The 21,741-nt window shown below is 42.0% G+C and overlaps 1 long non-coding RNA gene across 10 annotated transcripts in view; it reads left to right on the top strand.

The window, feature by feature from the left end:
- The window catches only part of LOC142405772 (uncharacterized), a 265,132-nt gene that overhangs the window by 44,245 nt on the left and 199,146 nt on the right, over positions 1 to 21,741 (top strand). For 7 of the 10 annotated variants that reach the window (XR_012774332.1, XR_012774331.1, XR_012774323.1 and 4 more), the window contains exon 3: positions 19,350 to 19,410. The exons of 1 other annotated variant lie outside the window; for it this stretch is intronic. This is a non-coding gene — a long non-coding RNA (uncharacterized LOC142405772). Of the gene's footprint in view, positions 1 to 15,412; positions 15,462 to 19,349; positions 19,411 to 21,741 lie in introns of those variants that run through there. 2 more of the 10 variants (XR_012774330.1, XR_012774329.1) reach the window with 2 other exon arrangements.

Genomic DNA, 21,741 nt, shown 5'->3' with positions numbered 1-21,741 from the left:
TGGGAGTCAGGGCTGATCATGCTCACATTGGTCCATGTTGTGCGGCAATCCTGAGAGCACAAATTGGATTAATTGCAGATAACACCAACCCGGAAGATTCACGCACAGAGTGTACTTACAGCACTTCACTTCCCAGTCCCCTCTCCGTAATGGGGACATATTGGAGCTGATCTGAAATAAAACTCCTGAAATGTGCATTGCACAAATGTTGAGTCCTTAATACAAACAGTGTTGCTCTACTCATCTGCTTCTAGTGGGCAGCCTGACATGGTAATGTAGGTGTAGCTAGAAGGCCTTCTGAGTGGTCTAGAAGTAGAGTAAGAGGAGCAGTATAGACTGGGATTTCTTCTCTAGCTTGGATGAACTGTCTGGAAAAGTTTTTTGTTTCTAGACTTTATGGAGATTTTTGTCAAGCTGTATCAGTGCCTCACTTGGAATACTCCTTTGGTTTTGAGTAACAATATTTAAATTAAACACTTTTATTTTATTTGAAATCACTAGATTGTGAGGTTTCTGGAGCTCTTCTCAGTGAATTTTGGCAGTTGCCAGCTGGCTTCTCTTCTGTGGTGGTGGATATAATATGTTTTGCTTCTGACTCTTTAAAGTTCATTACTAAATTGAGTAGTTTAAAATTTAACACCATAGCTGCTACAGTAGTGCAGATAAAGCACCAAATATTCATTATTAATAACCACTTAAGCATAGTTAGCATTTCTCTTGCTTTGATATCAGGTAAGACTGTCATGCAAAGCTTGCCTTGAATACTTTCTTATATCAGCTGTTTCAAAGCCTTCAGGTTATGAGCTTTGCTCTTTGTTGGTCTTGTGACTCCAGATACCATTATAAACAAGTGTACTTCTGTTGGGCTCATGACCCTCGTCATAACTGCTGTGACCCTACTTGGGGGTCACGACCCCTCATTTGGGACTGGCTCCATTAGAACAATATGAAAGAGTTGTCTTATGCTAATGCATTAGGAGGCAAATGCAAATAACTGTCAAAAAGCAGTGAAACAGATTAATCATGCAGAGGGCTGTTGTCTTCCAAAGTAAACCTGAAAAAAAAAAAGGGATAGCTTATACATGTTCAGTGTCTTAGGAATAACTTCTGTTCCACTCCCCACTGATTATGTACCTCTCATTTAAAAACAAAATACCAAGAACCCACACATCTTAAACATGTTTATGAAAATACATAAAAATCAACCAGCATTAATTGCACGCAAAGGCTTGTATGTTCTTTGGAAAGTAAAATAAATGCTTGAAAGGGAACATCATGTGACAAACCATTCCCCCTCACGCTTACCCAACTCCACTAGCCTTTCAAAGATAGAGATGCTATCTCACATCGAGAACTTGTGTCAAAGTTCAGCCTGGAAAGACTTGTTTTATAGTCCTTAGAACAGTGGTTTGTAATGATGATAGTGATGACGTTGCCGTTTTAATGTCACAAGTGTAATTCTTCTGTCTTTTTGAAGGAAGAAACTGGAGTATATTGTTCTAACATATAATTTCCTTCATCATTTTCATACCACAGTCGGGATTCAGTAAGTCCAGCTCTCTTGGTCTGTGGGTCTGTTCTGGATTAATTTATGCCATATGTGCTCAGTTTTTTTAAATTAATGAAGCTTTGTTACTTGAGAAAGGTGACTGTGTCATTCTCTAGGGAAAAACTGTTCTTCTGAAACAGAAGAATTAACACTGATTCAGGTTGGTGATGCTGCCTGTGTTATTTTGTCTCTCCAGTCTTAAAAGTGTTTTGAGGCTTCTAAGTAGTGAAACCTAGAAGTTAAGAATCACAAACTGCAATATTGAAAATACAAAGGACCTTTTTAGCTCTTCATGACCCTAAATGCTTTACTGAGATGGCAGCACTTTTAAGGAGGTGAAGAACCCATATTTACCTCATACCTGACTGTATAATATTTGCAGACAGCCTAGGATGGTGTCCTTTCTGCCTTTACTAGTAGGCGTCCTTGTGATCTATGGACAAGCAGAATTCACATCGTTCAGACATGACTTGGTTCATAGGAAATGTGGCTGAATCCCAGTCGACAGCAGTGTGTCCTCCACAGAGACAGCTTCCAGGCCCTCTGGATGGCAAACAAAACGTGGGATGGAGGTCTGCAGTTCTGTGAACTTGTCTGAGACTCCTGGGTTACGTGCCTGTCTGTGTTAGTGACAGCGCTGGGCAGGCTTTGTTTTAGCTCTTACAGGTGTGGATGAGGGCCCATGCATCCTTTTCCAGAGGTGAAGGCAACTCTGTTCAGTCACCCTGCTCCCCACTGTACCCTTGGACTGACAAAGTACCTTAGAACTAAGGGCAAGGACTGCACCCCCATCCTTGGTCATTACACCTGATAGCTTGGGTGCAGGTTGGTTGACTACCATCAGTAGTGGCTCAACACAGTTGAGCGAAGCAATGTAACCCATGAAATCCATCCCATGAAAGCAGAACAGGCTTTGTAAGAGGCAGTTCAGGACGGTGCCGGGAGGCTCTGGTTCCAAAGATCTCTGATGGTATGTTGCGTTGATGCAGGGCTACTATCTTTTAACTCTCTTGAGGATCACCCCTGTCAGTAATGTGTTGCATGCTGTAGTTTCTGTTCAGTGTCTCATAATATTCGGTTATATTGGCATTCATCAAGGGTCTCCTTTGTGCTTGCTACTCTGTTAAAGATATGATTCTCAGATGAGACCTCTCCTTCATCCTTCTATAACTTGGTAGTCTTCTCCAAGCCAACTGTTGTAGTGCATATGCCCTTTTGTGGCTGTAGTCTCACCACAGAGATCCTTTGAGTTCCAGGCCCACTGGCTGGTGCTGGTTTGCTTTATACCTTTTCTCTAAGGACAAGGTCAGGCTGAAGATGTATCTTAAATTCCTTCTGGGGGTGACCTTAGGACCCCCTCTGCCACGCACAGCTGGAAGGCCATCTTGCTTTCCCAAAAGTAAATTCAGTTCTTCAAGGTTTTTCCTGTTGCCCACAGATTCCCAATCTGCTCTTTGGTCTTGTTTTCAAACTCCTTAGTAATTAAGGTGTGAATTGCAAGAGGAGGGAGAGAGACAGACCTGTGTTTATTTCCTTGTGAAACAGCATGAGGGAAGGTGGTCAGTGGTCAGGCACACCAAAAACAGGACCCAAGCTCGTGCTGCTCGGGAGCTGAATGTACTCTATGGTAAGTGACTGGCATTTGAGTTCAGAATTGAGAGATTTCCCTTTAACAGCTCCAAATACATCAGGTTTATAGGACTCTGAAGTAGTTAAAGTGTCTCCTAGGAAAAATATTAGCACTTAAGGGCTTGCAGTCTCGAGCACTACTAAGTAGTGTCTGCGGTGCAGTGCATGAGGTGTAGGGTGCTATTTACTGAATGTCTTCACGGTTATTGAACACTTTGTCTTGGTGCTTGCTTGTTCTGTCACTGTCTGACTTTTAACATGTTCTAATTTAAATTTGAATTTGTTTGTTAGACTGCCTTTGCAAACCTCTAATCATTTTCAGTGTTAAAATTAGAGGACGATTATAGCTGTGGGAAAAAAAGCACATTATTATGACTGCCTATGTCATGATGTAATCCTGCTAATATATTAACTTCAGTGAAACTAAAGTAAGTACTTTAGCTGTTGAATGCAGCTAACCACTGTTAGAAGAGAGGGAACAAGCCTGCTGAGATGCAGCATCAGCCTTACTGGTTTTGCCTTGGCTTTATGATAAAATGTTACTCTTGGAAGCATAATTCTTATTTCTCTTCTTTCATCGAGCAAAAAACAATGTCAAATATTTTTTTTTCTGCCTTGACAAATATTTTAGCATAGCCTCAGATTTCTGTGCTTAGAAGCAAATAGCTTTTTGTATCCAACGCCTCCATTCTGAGATAGATCTGCTAGAGAGGCAAAAAGCTTCCTTGTGGAAGTCTCACCAGTACTTTGATACATAACTGCACTGGCTTGTAGTGGGAGGTGTCTTTGGTAGAAGTTAAACAGAAACTGTAGTAAATCAGTACATTGCACTAATAAGAAATTAATTACATTAGTTTCTTCCATGTCTGGAAGACTGTAAACATTGCATCTTTGACACACTGAAATACAATGCCAATGTGTTGCCAGAGAGCAATGTAATTAGCATTTTCAATAGCTAATGAATGAACACTTAATTTTTACAGGCTGTGGATAAGTTGACCAAACGTGTTTTTCTAACTTATTTTCCATGCACTCTCCAAAACTGTAAAGAATAGTATTTTCTCAATTTATTTAATTAAATGTCAGTTGAAAGTCTTAGTGAATTTGAGATGAAACTGCGTTTTCTTTTTTATACTACCTACACGATTGGTACGCAGTTGTTTTCATTGTTCACTAAGCTTCTGAGTAGACTTTGGGGGATTTGAAGATTGCAACATTCTGTGAAGATACTTAATAAACACTTTGCTTAGTCCAAGCTAGTTTGATCTTCTAATAGATATTCATGGTGTTAGGTCTACAAAGCAATTTAAACAGGTAGCCCTCCTCTTAAAAAATTTTAAGACCTCTAAGGGTCCTCTGGCATTTCATACAGGTCTTCTGGAAGGGAAAAATGTACAGTTTAATGGTTTTGTAGTTTCTGGCAAATGATCTGTGTAGACAGTTATCGAAAAAGGTGCTGCTAATAGCCTAATGAAATACTGGGTAACATTTACTTTCATTCACAAGGAAGATCAGAGTGTCTATCAAAATAAATTTTATCTGAGGCCGTAATGACAAGTTAGACAATTTCAGTTAATGGATCAAGGTGATAGTATACATTGGTTACACAGCCTGAATATGAATAGGGGATTGCTTTTCTTTATTAAGAAGCAGCAGCAGAAACAAAATAATGGTATGTGTGGTGTTTATAAATAAGCCAGTTAAATATAAAATTGCCTGTAGAATCTGTTGATATTTCCTCTGTTGGCCTCTAAGTCTTTCCTGGCAGAGTATTAAGAGGATGAAAAATTTACTTTATGGACTTAAAGTTCATATTCTGTCTTCTGAGAGCAATTAATTTCTTAATAGTGAGAAATGAAGCATATGGCACTTAATTTTGATAAAGGCATGCTCTTGTTTTAAGTAATTTTATTGGTGGTTATTTAAAGTAGAGACCTGATATAAATTCAGATAGAGATAGGCAGAAAACTTTTTCCTTTCTGCCAGCAGTTGTATAGAAAAATAAAATCCTGTAGAGTTACTAAAATGATTAAAAATGAAGCTAGACATTTTTGCTTGTATTTCCAGAAGAGCTGGAAATGCAAGTGATAAATGTCGGTGAGCACTTTTCCGCTTCACTTTGAGAATATATTAGGTTGTAAGGTGTGGGCTAGTCTATGCCCAGTCAAGGCATTTGCATTTGGGTGGTGTTATGCAAAAAGGTAATGTCTTCCTGAAAATTAAATATAGTAGATAAGAGGGTCTGAGGACAGTCCATCGTGAAGCTTGTGTTTCCCAGTCCTAGTTTTGTTTCTCTTCTTCAATGTTGCTGTGGGGAGCATGAAGTACTTGTTTGGCTGTCATTACCTTCAGTGGTAATGATAGCTGCATTTTCCTGAGAGTACCTATGTGGCCCGTGAATGCAGGGGGACTTTGATGTATTTAAAGCCAAACTTCTGGAAATCCCTGAAGGCTAAGACTGGGTCCTTGAGCTACTCTGGGAGCCAGTGGAGTGTATGCTGCACCTACTGACATGCCCTTTGTGGGGCTTCCTACTCGGTGAGTGCTCACACATACGCTGGGGCTTCTGCTGCTTTCTCTCTGTCCCGCACAATAGCAACTCCAGTGGCACTTCATTTCCTGACAAGCTGGAGACAGGAGAAACTTATCATTGTTGCCAGGACATTGTTAGTGTTGCCAGGAACCCTAATCAAATAAGGTTCAAGGTTTCATACTGATGTGACAAATGCAGTACATGTGGCCTAGATTGAGGGGGAAGGTTGGTTTTTGGGCTTGGTTCTCCAAATGTTTCCTCTGTTCTTATCAGTGTGACTTCTTTTGTGCCAGCTTCTTTCCACGTGGACACAGATGTCTTGCTGTTCTGTTGACATTTTCATGATGGGTTGGGTGTGCTCGCTAACAAGGGGAGATAAAACTGGGTGGTGTGTGTTAGTATATTGCTACCAGATGTGACATCCAGCAGCTGCACAATAGCATCCAGAAATCTGAGGGTGGAGTAGAGTATCAAAGACTCCTCCTTCCCTCTGCCCTTCCTCTGCAAAGCAGCAACTGGTGGTGTTTAGTGGGTTGTATGTGTATGTGTGTTGTTTTTTTGTGGTGTGTTTTTTTTTTTTTTCTTTCTTTTTTTTCCTTGCATTCTGGGATGCTGAGTCTCTGGAAAAACCTCTTGCCTTCCTGATCAGCACCTGGCTAGCAAGCATTAATTTAACCCCTCAACTTCAGCTTGCCTTGATTTTTTTTTTTTCACCCTATTCATTCTGGTATGTGGGATGGTTGGCAGCTATTTTATGATCTTTATTCTTTCTCAAACAAGCTTGTTGGAGGCTGTGGTGTGTGGGTGTGGTTTTTTTCTTGGTCTCCATTTGAGGTAGCTAAGGTGTTGGGGTGGGACTGGGTGAGTTCCCAGGAACACAGGAGTGAAAAAATCATGGAACAGAAAGCACAGAATGGTTGATATACCTGTAGCTCCAAGCTGTCATGTAAATCAAAGCACCAGAGGCCCTTATTTCTAACTGATGGAGATTTGGAAGTGTCATCCACAGTTATCTGTGCGAGTGATGCTTTCTCAGGAACTCTTAAAACTTGATAAAATCTTTGTCATCCTTATAGTAGCAGAGATCCTGAATTTCTTTCCCTTTCCTTAAAATAAAAGGACATGGATATGGCCTTGCTGGTCAAATTTAATCACAGTCCTGGAATCAGCTTATGTGTGTTAATGTTGTTTATGATGTAAACATAGAGCAGATAAGTAAGATACTATTTTGTTTGCTTGAGGCTTTTAGACTGCAGAAGTTAGTGGTCGGTCCATTTTCTTTAATAGCCAATCAGTTTTCTGTTGATGATCTGGGTTTAAATAAATCATATTGCAGCATTAGCAAAGGAATAGCTATGCTTTTCATATAAAAGCTATGCTATTAGGTAAGAAAATAAATTTTACTCTTCTGTTATAGCTGATTTGAATACTGTTGAATAATTAGTGTCATTAATAGAGGGACACACAAGGCCTTCTATAATAAGACGGAAAAAACAATACAGACTTGCAATGTCCTTATTGCACAGCATGTGCAGTCTGGTGTCAAAGCAAGAGTCTTAACTGTAAGAGTTATGCCATTGCAATGAAAAAAAAAAAGTGATGGCCACTGTTCTTCTGCTAGCCATAGGAGTGTCAGTCTGTATTCAGTGATATGTATTCACAACTGGTTTATCCACTTGGGTTTCTGTGCATTAACTTAATGTAGTGTTTTGTTTTGGAATTTATGCCTAAGATTGTTTTAAGACGAATGCTAATTGTTAAAAATGACCATACAACAATCCCCTCTTCACATTATAATTTTCCCCACATTAAGTAGTATGAACTCAGAAAATTGGGTAGCAAGTCTGTACTTCTAAGGAAATGTAGACAAGGTTAGGTTTAAAAAAAAACCCAAACCACCACAACACCCCAAAAATGAAAAGCCTCTGTGCTACAGGAACTTACAAGAACTTAACTCTGGTCTGCAGTGACATCAAACAGTGATCAAGGTGATTAAAGCATTTCAGTATTTGTGCTACTCAGCTAAGCATTTTTTCCTAACAAGTAATTATACGTATTTAGTTGCTGTAGCAGAGTGAATGTTGGTTTGGTGCATTCCTGTGTTAAATTCAAATAGTGAGAAGTGATCTTTTTGGTATACTCTAGACTTTGGGAACTACCAAAAGAATGTGTGTTAGATATGCTTAATAAGGTGGCAATGTCAACACACACTCTTTATATGGGAAATGTATTGCAGAGCTGACTTTTTTTTTTTTTTTATTTACTGGTGGAAGGGACTTCCTAAATGGTTGTTGATTGTATGCAGTAAGAGTTGTGAAGAGAATCAGTTAGGCATCACATTTTGCTGCATTTCTCTTCAGTGAAGTTGTCACCACGTTCCTTCTGCACCAACTGGAGGCAGTGGCTTGGCTGATGGTATCACACCTGGGAATGTCACCCAACTAATGCAGACTTAGAAGCTGCTAGGTGCTGCTGGTTGTTACACCCCTCTCCCAGGGTCACTGCAGAGAGACCAGGGCTTGTGAATGCATCTGAACTGCTTCAGTGCAATGTCCAGTGTCTTTAGCTTGACCAGCAGCTGGTGGTGACAAAGCACACATGCAGCTGCTTCCAGGGCTTGGCTTGCTGGTCTGGCAAATGGTAACAGGCAAGAAAGGAAGAGGAGGGTGGGAGAGATATTAAAGCCTTAAACCACTGCAGCTGTTTGAGTGAGTGCATGTCAAAAGCTCTTAAAGTTAAAAACACAGGCCACTGCAGTGGGCAGCGTGCCTATGAGTTGGTAGCTCATCTTCCGTAAGTGCTGTGGGTTCCCCCACATTGGAACACCTCTCACTCTACAGTGATCGGTAGGAGTGTCCCCTGTAGGGAGTGCTTCACGGGGCCAAAGCTGGAGGCCTGAAGTATATGATGTGCAATGTGGCCACTCTGCCACTTCTTTGTCACCAAACAAAGACCACAGCTAGACATGGGCTGAACGTTAAAGGGGGTGGTCAGAGGGAGCTAAAGCAGGCAGAGCAAAGCTCATTTAGAAAGTGGGATTGTAAATGCTCCTCAGCCCTCTCAAAACCACCGCGTGTGGTCACAAATTGCTAGACAGTTATGTCAGAGGGAGAAAGAACAGTTTTGTGGTTAAGGCACCAGGCTGGTGTCAGGAGATCTGGTTTCACTGCTGTAAACTTCCTGTTTGTCTTGATCTCCTGTGCTTCTGTGTTCTCTTATGGAGTAGAGGTGATCATGCTTCTCCCCTTCCTTGCCTATTTTGTCAGCTTTCTGGGGCAGGGAGAGTTTGTTTCCCTGTCTGTAGGACAACAGGGCCCTTGTGGTCAGTCAGTGTTGTATTCCCTACCTGACAACGGAGGGCAAAAGCACACTGTCCAACAAGCTGACCAGCCTGGTAAGGAGAGTGTTCATATAAGAAAGGGAACTGTCACCTCCAGTGCACGTACAGAAACACATGCAGCGCGGGAAACAAGCAGGAGCTAGCACTACATGTACAGTAATGGCTGTGACTCTGCTGGAGTAACTGCAACATGGTGGGACAGCATGCAGGACTGGAGTGCTGTGGTGGACAGATGCAGGTCATTCAGGACAGATAGGAAGGGAAGGTGAGGATTGAGGGATTTTTCCTCTAACTGAAGGAATAGTTTGAAGGAGCTCTTCTGTGGGACAGATGACAGGCAGGTAGAGAGCTTGTAGGTTGTGATCTGGGATAGGCAGGTAAAGGGGACATCATGATGGGAGTTTCTTACAGATCACCTGATGATGATAAGGAAGCAGACAAAGTCTTCAGACAATTTGAGGAAGTCTCTGGCTCACAGCCTGTGGTTCTTATGGGTGACGTGAAGGTCTTTGACGTCTGCTGGAAGAGTGACATGGTTGGATGCAAATTAGCCAGGACATTTATTGAGCACATCAGAATTAACTTCTTGATACAGGCCTTGGAGGGGAAAAATAGGTGAGACACATGATTGCATCTGCTATTCACAAAGAAGGCAGAAGTGATTGGGAGAGTGATAATGGCAGGCTTGGCTGTAGCCACCATGAAATAGAGGAATTCAAGATCCTTAGGGGAGTGAGAAATGCAAGTACCAGGGTGACAGACCCTGGACTTCAGGCAAGCAGGATTCATCTTATTCAGGCAACTGGTACCAGATAACATTGAAACTCTAAAATGCAAAAGAGCTCATGAAAGCTGGACAGGTCTTGAAGGACAGTCTCTTCCAAGTGCAGGAGCAGTCCTTACTCTGGAAAACAAGCAGATGTATTGGGAGACCAGACTGGCTAGGCAGGAAGCACATGATGGAGCTCCAACACAAAAAGGCCACATACAGGAGGAGGAAGAGGAAGCAGTAAAAGAGGAATTTAGAAGTGTTGTCCAAGCGTGCCGGGCTGGTGTTACAAAAACTCAACTGGTGTTGATGTGTGCAAGTGGTGTTAAGGGCCACAAGAAGAGTTTCTACCACTTACACTAGTAGGAAAAGGCTGAATGAGGGAAGTGTGGGCCTGCTGCTGAGTGGGGTGGGTGAATTAGTGGCAGTGGACACAGGTGAGGCTGAAGTACTTGTGCTTCCTGCACCTCAGTTTTCACCAATGAGGTCTCACAGGCCTCTGTACTTAGTGAAGGGGTTCAAGGAGGACAAGAAGTCTCACCAGGGGCCAAGGACAGAGTCACGGATTACTTGAGAGCTCAGCCTGTGCAAGCCCAGGGAGACTGTGCCATCTCCACCCTTTGAGGTTTTCAAGACCCAACTGGGTAGAGACCTGAGCAACCTGTTCCCATGGCTGGCCCTGCTTTGAGCAGGAGGCTGAACCTGACCCCTGAAAGTCCCTTCCAGCCTGGACAGGTCTGTGGTCCTGTGTAATGTGTGTAGTTGGGAGGGTTGTCTGCAACAATTTAGCTCACTTTTTAATTTTGTGTGTGTTATTACTCTGTATGTAGGGGATAAATTGCTTTGGCTATTTTATAGGAGGAAGCAAATTTTATAGCATGTCACGATACGTGTTTGGCCTTTCCTTACAGAAGCTGTGTCATAGTGTGTGAAGTTAAGCATAGTTGGAGTAATCTTTCCTTTAGAGGGGTGCATACCCTGGTCTCCTGAGTGGTGTGGTCGGTTCAGTGGGAGGCTGTTCCATGCGGTCACCACTGGCTCCAAAACTCATTATGGTGGTGAGGTGGGCTCTATGCGGAGCATCTCCGCTCATACTTATGACCACTTGTCAATAAAAGATTGCTTGAAGCTGCCAGCAGCAGTTAGTCTGCCCAAATCTTCTTGTCTGACGGGGACAGTCCCAGTGTGAGGAGGGGAGTGCTGCTCCCCTGATCTCTCCTTTGAGTCTCCCCTGTGTGATGCTGCAGTCGTCTCGCTTCCTGTCCTGAACTTCTCCGAGCTGTTCCCTCATGTTGTTGAGAAGCTTCTGACTCTTGCCGCAAAAGACTGCGTTTCAGCGATGAATGGGATTTGTACTGATGGTTTGCTTGTAAAATGCTTTGGGAGTCTTCCCAGTGAGAGGCTCTGTATCAGGATGTGAGAAGCTGAAGTGTGAATCACCGCTCTGCTTTCTCTTGCCAGGCTTCCTGTGCTCAGGCTGAGGGGCTTAAATGCCAAATTGTTCTGGTTTTTCTCAATGGGCTGGTGAAGAACTGCTGCTATTTTTTGTGCTAGTAGCTATGAAGAGGTTGTGCGTATCAGGCTGTAGTTAAGGCGCTCTCCTGATTTCAGGATAGTTTTTAAAGGCTATTTTTAAATTGCAAGGCCTTTAAAGACCTTTTGTAGGATCGTGTGATAATGAGGAACACCCCCCCCACACACACACACCCCCCACCCCCCCCACCCCCCCCGGGAAGGATGGAAGAAGGAGAATGGGGTCAGGTGTCCCTTGGGACTACAGCATTCCTGCCTGTATGCAGTCTGCAACAAAAATCTTAATTGGAAGTGCATTTTCCTGGTGCCCCCTTTCTCCACGTGCTGAGTTTTTGAAATTTTTTTTGAGTGCTGTTCACTTGTCTGTGGTGTTACTTCTAGCAGTGTTTCCTGATAAATTTGAAGGTATTGTGTCTGTTAATATATTTTTAAATGTTTTTTTCCTCATGTGTGTGATTATAGTCTTGGGAATTTTCTTCCAGTATTCTGCCAATGTCTTTAACATTTGTTTTACTCTTAAAAAATTCATAACGGATGTATTTCCTGGTTTTAAACTCTGTAATAGGAAGAAAGGAACCACAGTTTTCCCATCTCAATGATAGCCTGAAGCAGGATGTGTGGCATACAGGCATACAACAGACTTTCACCAGGAGGAGGAAATTAACTGGCTACAAAGTAGGGAAAGTTCACCAGAAGTCATTGCTCTTCATTTATTTTTAAGTGAAGCTTTGAATCTCTAGGCAAAAGGACAAATTATATAATAAATGGACTCTCCCTGCATATTAATGTTCAGTGTTTAGATACCTGTGTTGACTGCGACTGTGGTAAGATTATGCAGCCTCATATATTAAGTGTTATCATTGAGCTCTGTCTCTTCTCCTTCCCTTTTTTTAAAGGAATGATGTTTTATGCTATTAAATGAAGTACTGATGCATGTTTCCATGGCCAGATTCTGCTGTGTTTCCAAGTGGTGTGTGGTGGGAGTGTACATAATTTATCCAGATATGTCCTGTCAGCTTTTTGGTCCTTATTCTTTTCGGTGCCTGGAAAAGTGAGATAAAGCAGCTTATCTTCTTTGAGACCTGTGCTGCGTTCAAAGCTGCTTCAGAAAAGAAAAGGAGCCTTCAACAATTTTTCTAAAGTTAAGATAGACTAATAGCAAAAATACATGGTCAGAAGCATTACTATTAATGAGGCTTGAAATATGCTTTACTCTGAAGAATCCGCAGACCAGTGGAAGGAGGGAAAAGGTGTAACCTCTAGAATAGCCTAGTACTTTGGAAAAAACAGGTTTTCTTGTTAAGTAAACTTTGATTGCAACGTTTCTTTTCCATAGTTTGCTGATTCTCTGATGCTGGGTGCCTATAGGCAATGCATTGAAATCTGTATGGATGAAAAAAATCTACTTCAGCTGTTATTTTTATGAGAATGCAGTAGGAAAGGAGTGAGACTTTCTCACTGGGGAACAACCCCACTCCCTGAACCCCCTTGAAGTTTAGCATAGTGTTGAATTTAGTGTAGCATTTCAGTGTAGTAATGCTTACTATAACAGCGACTTTTAAAATTGATTTTATGTTATAGTCTGTAGCACAGAATTTATTCATGGGTATAGGTAGAGATAATTAGCTTAGCTTGATGATATTTTTCCCCTGTTGCACTAAATTCATTTTGATAGATGACGTGCTAGGAAGAGGTCTTCAAAAGTAGGAGATTCATATTTTGAAAATTGCATTTGTCCATTTTCTGCTGCATCTTTTTTTTGCTGCTTATTCAAATTTCATTTAGGGTATGTTTTATGAGGCCTTCATCCCTTCTTGCCACCTTTTGTGCCTTAATTCCTCACTTGTAAAATGGTAGTAATATTTCCTCTTCCTCCCTTGGTATCTATCTTCCTTATTTTTGCTGTGCTACCTATTTTTGTATTGAAGACCCAATGTTGACCCTCAGATTAGTATTTGCATTGCTTATTACCTAGGAATGCAGCGGGTGCTGTCCTGACAGGTTCTACTTAAATGATGGTTGAATGTTAATTTCAATATTTTTCTAGAAGTGGCAGAATTCTGACAAAAGTATGTGATGGAGGGGTTTGCAGTGAGAATGGCTCAGGAAGCTATTCTTAGTTCTGTTTAGCAAGTCTGTCCATGGTTTTTCTCAGTTCAGCTATATATCTGGGATTGGGTGATACTTCATGGCAATAGAGGTTTTTGTATACATTAATATTTTGAAATATTCCAACTGTGGGACTCCACCTGCTCTTTCCAGCAATTCTAATAACAGTAAATTAATGGTATAGAAATCTTAATATGTATACGGTTTACTAAATTTTTGTGATGTCCTGTTAGTAATACTAGGAAAAAGGTCACATTACTAGTGAGATATGGTCTGTAGAAATGTGTTTACGCAGACTAAAAGATTTCATGGAGATCTTATTCAAGATGAGTAAAAATACTTTTAGCAGTAATACTTCTGTTTGAGGGTCTTGTTTTGTTTGCCCTGTTTTTAGCATACTCAAGTGAAAGGAGGTTGGCTTTTTGAGTTTGTGTTCCTTCTCTGCCATGTATCATCAAGCATACATGACACACTTCTGCTGTCTCCATGGGAAATTCTGGAGAGCAGCTGGGAATGCCCTGAGGAAGACAGTTGATGCTCCTATTTATTTATTTCCCAATATCTTCCTCCTTTAAAAGTGAAGTACATCCAATAAACGTGAGAGAGAATTCATTTGTGTAGCCATGTTGTCAGCTGGAAGGAATATTAGAAGAGTAAAATTTCAACAAACCTCTCACCTACAGAACTTGGCCTGTCAAAGCTTATAAATGAGATGCACTGGCAAAGCTGTTGCCAAATTCATATTTGAATGCTGTCAGTCTGGGGGGTTGTAATTAATGTATACAATTGTCTCAACAGGAGTTGTAGGCTGTTTTGGTCTTGGGTTTCTTTTTTTTTTTTTTTGGTGGTGGTGTATCATTATAGTAAAATTATGCAATCAGAATGATTGTACTCTTACTACTTGACACAACAAGACTTGTTAATGAAAAACCTGAACTGTTAAAAGAATTGTGTTTGGTTTTTATATATATATATATACACACACACACACACACACACACACACACACACACAAAAAGTTTGTGTCTTTTTTTAAAAATTTGAGAACAGGATGCTACTGTTCATTGACTTCTAGCCTTTGCTGTCTTATGGGCAACCGGGTGGAACAAGTAACACACTGAGTAATATCACACTAATGCATGGCTTCATCTTTAACTCTTTTAACTTCCTGTGGCCCAACATAACATGAGGATTTCATGTGAGACTTGTTTCCTACCAAACATGGGTTGGCTGTCACGGTGGTTGATTGTGAAGTGGATGTAAAGCTGCTAAGATGCCAGTTTTACATTTAGCCCAGACATACAGTGAAGAAGTACTTGTCCCAAGGGCTTTGTTCCTTCCCTCAGGTTAGTTTCTATATTTTTTTTACATTTAACCATCACTGGATTAAAATCCATAAGCAGTCTGATAGTGGAAACCATGTTGTCTTCCTCCTAGAGAGTGTCCTGACCTGATAAACCAGAGCATTTTTTCTCTGGCTGAGTTAACCCTGGGTGCTATTCCATAAAATGGCACAATATCAAAAAGTGCCCCTCCTATATATTTTTGTGGGTCTGATGTCCCTTGGGGAGGGGAGGACTGTGGGGTTGAGAGGCTTGTGTGGTATCTGTGAACCACAGGCGACCCACAGTGCACACCTAGGCTTTCTCCCTGTTGGTGTGACTGTTTGTGTGGGGTTTTTTGTTTTGTGTGGGCTTTTTTTGGGTGTTTTTTGTTTCTTTTTGTTTTGTTTTGGGGTTGGTTTTAGTGAAAATGATTCAGGTTGCTGCCGTATTTTCCCTGAAGCTTCAGGTATGGCTCAACAGCACGTGTTGAAGAGTTTTACAGCTTGCTGCTGACGGGGAGTTTCCATTTTTCCCCCTTCCTGCTCCTGGCCGCAGGCTCCCGCAGCTTCCCTTCGGCTGGCGCTCCACACGCCCTCTTCTCGCTGCCTTGCTGCGCCTAACGTGTGGAAAAGCAATCCGGGAGAAAATAGCTCAGTGTTTCTTCTGCTGCTTTAGTGAGTTGGTGCCTTGTGGAGCAGCTGGGTGGTGTGAGGGCTGGGAGAGCCCGTGGCAGGAGCTGGGGGGGCAGAGGGTGAGGGCAGAGCAGGGGAACAGGGCTGCCAATTTGGGGAGGAGGAGACAGGGAAGGAGCCTTTCTCCTCCCAGCAGCAGGCAGCAATGGGTCTGCAGCCGTGCCTGTGGTCAGTCTTCCTGTCTTCTCGGTGTGTGGTGAGTGGAAGTTAATGGTGGAAGAAGCACGAGTGCCTGTGGGCTTGCAGGCATGGAGATGCCAGGTGTGCGGTACGTGGGGACACGTGTCAGGCCTTTGAATTCTGCCCGAGCTCTGTTCAGCATGCATGAGCCTATCCTTTGGGGGTTCCAAAGTGTTTTTCCAGTGCCTTGGCTTAAGAGGCTTGCACAAAGCATTCAAGAAAACCTGTGGGTGGGAGAGAATTTGACTGTAGGCTTTCCTGAGTCCCGGAGGAGAATAACCAACAGCTAAACCCTCCTTCCTCTCGAAATGTTTTTCTTTGATAAGAGCATGAGCTCAGCTCAGCAGAGATGCCGAACAGACACAAAGGCCGTTTGTAATGGGACGGCCGCAAAATGAGGAAGCGTGACTGGAAAGGATGCAAATACGTAAGTGGCGGGGGTCGAACACTGACACATTCTGCACTCCCTTTGTTTTATAGTCATAACCTGTAGCAATGACTGGCCGTTTTCAGGCCATGCTAATTTGATGGGGTTTTTTTCCTTCCCCTGAGGCAGCTCACAACTTCTGGAATAGCAAGAATAGGCAACTTTTTGCCACTACTGCACGCTGCCACCATTCCCCACTAATTTTTGCAGTGGGATGTAGTCAATGCCTGTGCTCTGTGCCATAAAGATTTGGAGTTCAGATTAAGGGAAGAAAGCAGCATGACCAATCCAACCAAGAAAATGTTGCTTTTCCTTCATGGTGTTAAGCAAGAGAAGTCAAATATTGCAACCTTCAAGTTTCTTTGTAACTGTTACGTGAAGACCTGCTTACTTGAAAAATCCCCCCCCCCCCCCCCCGGGTTTAGCAGCCGTGTCAGGCTCTCTGGCTCTGCATCAATATAGCAGCTTGTAGACAACAAATGGTATCAGGCTTTAGAGGTGCAGGAGACACGGCAGCATCAATGTAACATGGTTGTAAACATCAATAGGGCATTATCTGTGTCTCTCTTTAATAATTTTTTTTTGAATATAGCTTGCTTTAAAATAGCAGTTCAGGTCCCCTGTGTGAGTTTTGACACTGCTGGGCTCAGCTGAAGAAATGTATTATCTTTCAACAGCATGGGTTTTGTAGAGCCTAAAATACCAGCAGAATAAATAAGTAAATAATGGAGAAAGCAAACAAACAAAAAGGTGAAAGGTGCAACCCAGGAAAAAAGCATGTTAAAAGGCTAGGTAGGAGGGCAAAACCAAAACAGTTCGAATCCTCAATAAATGCGTGGCTGCTCCGATTTGATGTGGGTCTTCCTCTTCCTCCTCCCACTATGGCATGCCGGTTGTCTTTCAACATTAACCTTTAGTCTCAGTGTTGTGTGTTCCTGCTCCGTGAGTCCTGCTCCTGCCCTTGCTCCCGGGCTGTGCCCCCCGCTGAGCTCAGGGCTGGCAGCTGGGGGAAGCTTGGTGTGATTTGGAGCTGTGAAGTGCTCTATCAGCACATGGGAGACTAAGGTTTTTAGTAAATTTTTCTCTTACTTAGAGAGGGGAATTAGTGAGCTCCCAAATTCACTGGATTTACTGGAAATCTGTGCCTGCTAAATGTATTTATTCCCCCATGTTGCTGGCTGTACTCTTGACAGGTGCTGAGAGGAGATTTATGGAAACAGCAAATATTTGCTGGAGTGGCTGAAATATCTGAGGATTATTTAGGTGTGACTGTTTATCATCATCTCTCTTAGTTCTAGTTCAATAATTTAAATGTGTAGGCTTGAGCCTTTGGAAATTTTTAATCTACTTCTCTGTTGGATTTTATATAGGGTTTCATGATTAAATCCTACTACCGATGGACTGGTACAGATCTGATACATAGACTTTGAGAGTAACTTTTTTTCTGTTTTTTGTTTTTGATGAATTAAAATTATGGGGAGAGCAGAACACGACTACAGGTGGATGCTGCTCGTCACAGGCGAAAAACTTGGGTTGTGTTCAGCTGACTCAAAGTAATCCTAAAAAATCCTGAAGAATAATTTCTGTATTAGTTCTTCTGTCCATATTTCTGCAGGACTCCTTTTTGCAAAACTTTTTTTTTTTTAAAAATCCTTTTGTAGATAAGTTGTACATCACTTGCTTTTAGAGGAGGTACAAGAGGACGAGAAAACAAAAAGAAAACACTTAAATACCTCATTCTGGATGTCTAGATCAATAACTGTAGAAGCAAACAACAATAAAGCCAACCATTAACCTTCCCTCAGGTTTCTGGTGAAATACACAGAAATCGATGTCAGGTTTGCAGTTATTTGAGAGATTAACAAGTGCTCTGATGCACCAAGCCTGGTAGGGAGGTCCAGAACTGGTGCCCTGTATGGAAAAGTCTGCTCCAACACCACCTCCATGGTTGTGCTCATCTACTGGCAAGGTCTTCCACCTTTGTCACTGTTCCCAGCCCTAATTTTGACTGTTTAGGGAAGTAGGTGGTTTCTGAGGTAGCAAAGTCCAGAACTGGTAAAACCATCTTTGCCATTTGCCAGTGGTACTTAGCAGAGAGCTAAGGCTGTTTGGGACTCTGTGCCACCTGTCCTGTGTTTCTTAGCACAAGAACAGCTGATTTTGCAGCTGTTTGGTCTTTCTTGCAGTCTGGGCAGGGCTAGAGTTTGTCAGAATCGAGTAGCTGAACTTCATTTGGTTAAGATAAAGGTGATACTGGCTGACTCATAGGAAATTAGGCAGAGAAAGGGCAACTTTTTTCCTATTTCTTCTGATTGTTGTGCATCTTCTCCTCCTCCCGTCCCGCAAAGTTTTCCATCTACAGATGCACTTCTTGGAGCATTGTGAAGTGCTTCAATAGCACAGGGCCTATTACTGTGTGTTTCTAGTCCTTCCTTGGTGACGAGGCTGAGCTGATTTGCTTCTTTACAAGCCTTGATGCAGTTGTCAGCTCCTGCCATTTGATATTGTATTAATGCACTGTCTGGGGTTACCTACCATGATTTCCACGGGAGCTGATGCTACTGTGAAATGTGCTGTTTATTTACAATTGTATGTGTGTGTTGGGTTTTTTTGACTGTCTACTTCTGAGTGCCATTCAAGGTAGATTTTAAAATAATTCTCCCTTTTCTCTGGCTCTCTTACTACAAGTTGGTTATATTTGGTTTCAGTGTCTGAGAGCCCATTTCAGCTGGAGGTAGCATGGTTTTGGTGTGGATGTCTTGTTCTTGAATTTACTTTTTCCTTAGGCTTGGGGTGAGCATAAATTTATTGACCTTCATGGCCTGTTGCAAACCCCATTTCCTGGAGGGTGCGGAGTGTGTCTGAGACTTTGAGTTTCTGGGAGAACCAGTCCCATTGGTTCAGTTGATGCATGGATGTGTTTTTGCAGTAATTTTTATATATGCACCTTGGTCGTGGCAGGCATGCTTTTAGACCCTGAAGGAATGAAGTTCTGCAAGTGAACATCTTTCAAAATGTTTTTGATTAACTGATTACCAAGTTGTTATTCTAGGAAAATATGAGAATATAAAATCCAAGCTGAAATTAATAACATGAGATATGATTTGATCAGATGTCACAGACCTCGAAAGTTGACTTACACCCATAGCAACATTGGACTTTAATTTCAGTTTTCTATTCACATAAAAGCATTCAAATGCATTAAAGAAATGAGATTTATTCTTGGTTTGAATCGGGATATTGCATTTCTCCTCTTTCCTTAGGTCTTCAAGTTCACCTACAGCTTCCATTTTAATCCCTGAAAAGTTTGAGTAGCCATACATAGTGAGTATGCAAATATATATCTATTTTGGGGCCTGTTGACCTGAGCAAACTAGCATTGGCAAAAGTGGGGTTTTTTTTGGGGGGTGTGTGTGTTTTGTTGTTTTTTTTGGGGGGTAGTGGGGGGGGGGTGTTTGGGTGTGTGGTTTTTTTTTTTTCCCTAAAAGGATATTCCATGTTAATTTCTGCCAGCTAGCAGTCAGATTTGTATTGTGCTCTGTGTCAGGTATTATTGGATAAGCATTACTAGAATGCTTTGGTTAGTAACAAGGAACTATTCCTAACCTTAATTCTGAAACTGAATCAAAACTGTTTGAAATTTAAGTTTGAGTAATTCTAATTTCTTGTACTTGTGTGTTTTGTTAACATCATTAGAAACTCTAAAAAAAAAAAAAAAAAAGGCCCTCCCACCTGCAAGCTTATCATCTAACTGCTGGCTTTAGTCTCACATACCTTAAAAAAACAAAGAAAAAAACCTCCCCAAAAAAACCCCCCCAATCCCCCCCCAGCAAAATATGCGGCCCCCCCTTTAGAGAGCCTGGTAAAGCAAAATTTTTCTATGGGATGTATTTCTGTATATGGATGGATGGATAGGTGGAGGATGAAATGGGTATGTTTCTAAATCTAGATTTGTCTAACAAACTATTAAGTTTTGGTTATGAAGGGAGTGAAGTGTAGAGATAAATATTATGGGTACTGCAATGATACTAAAATACAGAGGATAGCAGAAGAAGCTATTGCTCCGAAGAGGCTACTAGTGCATTTTTGTTTCCCGTGTTTCATAGGACTCTGTGAAGAAGAGAAATTACAACTTAATGTTTATGGAAAAAAATCTATCTAGAGTAACTTTCTCTGGGCCCCGTGGCCTCGTGCTTGGCAGGAAGTGCGTGGGAGAAGATGCAGCAGATTGTTTTGTTCGGAGGAGTAGCCAGAGCCCACTGTGAGCATCAGAAATACCCTGGCAGTTGCCACGCTGAGCCTGTGACCTGCTGAGGCTTTCAGCTTGACTGCCTCGGCCTGCGTCGTTTGTGTGATGATAGAAATGGTTAGGCAGTGGTTGTCTTTCACCTTTCCTCTCCACTTCTAAAATTGTCTGTCTGTGTCATTTACAGCTCTTCAGTCTGCTTGACTGCTTAGCACCGTGTGAAACGCTTCAGTCCAGTGCAACTGGACTTCCTGCCCCTTTCTCTTTACCTAATGGGAGTAAATACATCTACAGTAATTGCTTTACTTGAATTAGTAGGCTGCGTAGATATAAATAGAAATTTGTCTGGGCTGGGAGAGTCTGGGGAGGGGGTGTTGTGTCCGTGTCCGCCCCTTCACCACCACACACCCACACACCCCCACACACCCCCACACACCCACCCCCCCAAGTTGTGCATCCCCTGTGCCCGGCTGCTGGTGCTCCTGAGCCAGTTGGCAGCCAAAGTGAAATTCCAGAAGTCATACTTGTACGCGTGGCAAACTCATTCTTGGTTGTCTGGGCCGGGTTCCCTTCGGCTGAGCTTCTGTCCTCTTTTACAGTTTCAACACCTCTTACCCCTGAGACATTGTCTTCTTTCCTAATTAATCTTTTCATTCTTTGTAGAGTCTGGACTTCCTCTCAATATCCTGTTTAAAATGTTTATTCATCTGAGCAAGTCTCCAATCTTTCCTTACCATTTTTTTCCCTCCTGCTTGGAATGGGAGTGTGAATAACATTTGTATTTTTCAAATGAGATATTTCTGTGTTTGAGCACAACCTCACTAATTTCCTTGGTTTCTCACAATTCACCATTCTGACATCCTAAAGTCCCCATTGCATTTACTTTTGTCTATTTGATTCTTCTCACTAAATTGTGACATATGCAGTAATTTTTGACAGTCGGCTCTTCCATCCAGTCTTTGCTTCTCGCTAAGGCAATGGCTAGAATAGATTAATCTCACGTCTTTTCTTGTTCTTTATGAAAATAATCTCATCAATAATAGGAAAAAAAAGCTCTCAGACATTTTTTTAGGCAGCATTTATCAAACAAGGTGAAAGAAGCAATATATTGTAGTGTCAGAAAGGGAAAAAGATAGAATTTGTCCTGTACAGATGTAATTATTGTTCAATGAAATTCTTTGCATTTCCAACTTGTATGTATCCACTCACCTTACTAGTTGCAGCAGGGCTGAAGTCACTCGGTATTAAGAGACTACAGGTTAGCCTAGACCTCTGTGCTCCTGGTGGCCTTTTGGTGGATTATAGGGATCTCCAAAATAGTTTCCATCAGGCTTTTGCATTCAAAGTTGGTAGCCTGCCTGAGGACTAGGGAATACTCTTGCCAATTCCTAGATTGAAAAGTCCTGGAG

The sequence above is a fragment of the Mycteria americana genome, chromosome 2 (assembly GCF_035582795.1).
Source record: "Mycteria americana isolate JAX WOST 10 ecotype Jacksonville Zoo and Gardens chromosome 2, USCA_MyAme_1.0, whole genome shotgun sequence".
Taxonomy (NCBI): Eukaryota; Metazoa; Chordata; class Aves; order Ciconiiformes; family Ciconiidae; genus Mycteria; species Mycteria americana.
Note: the sequence above shows the minus strand (reverse complement) of the source record. Positions and strands in the feature narration are given on the sequence as shown.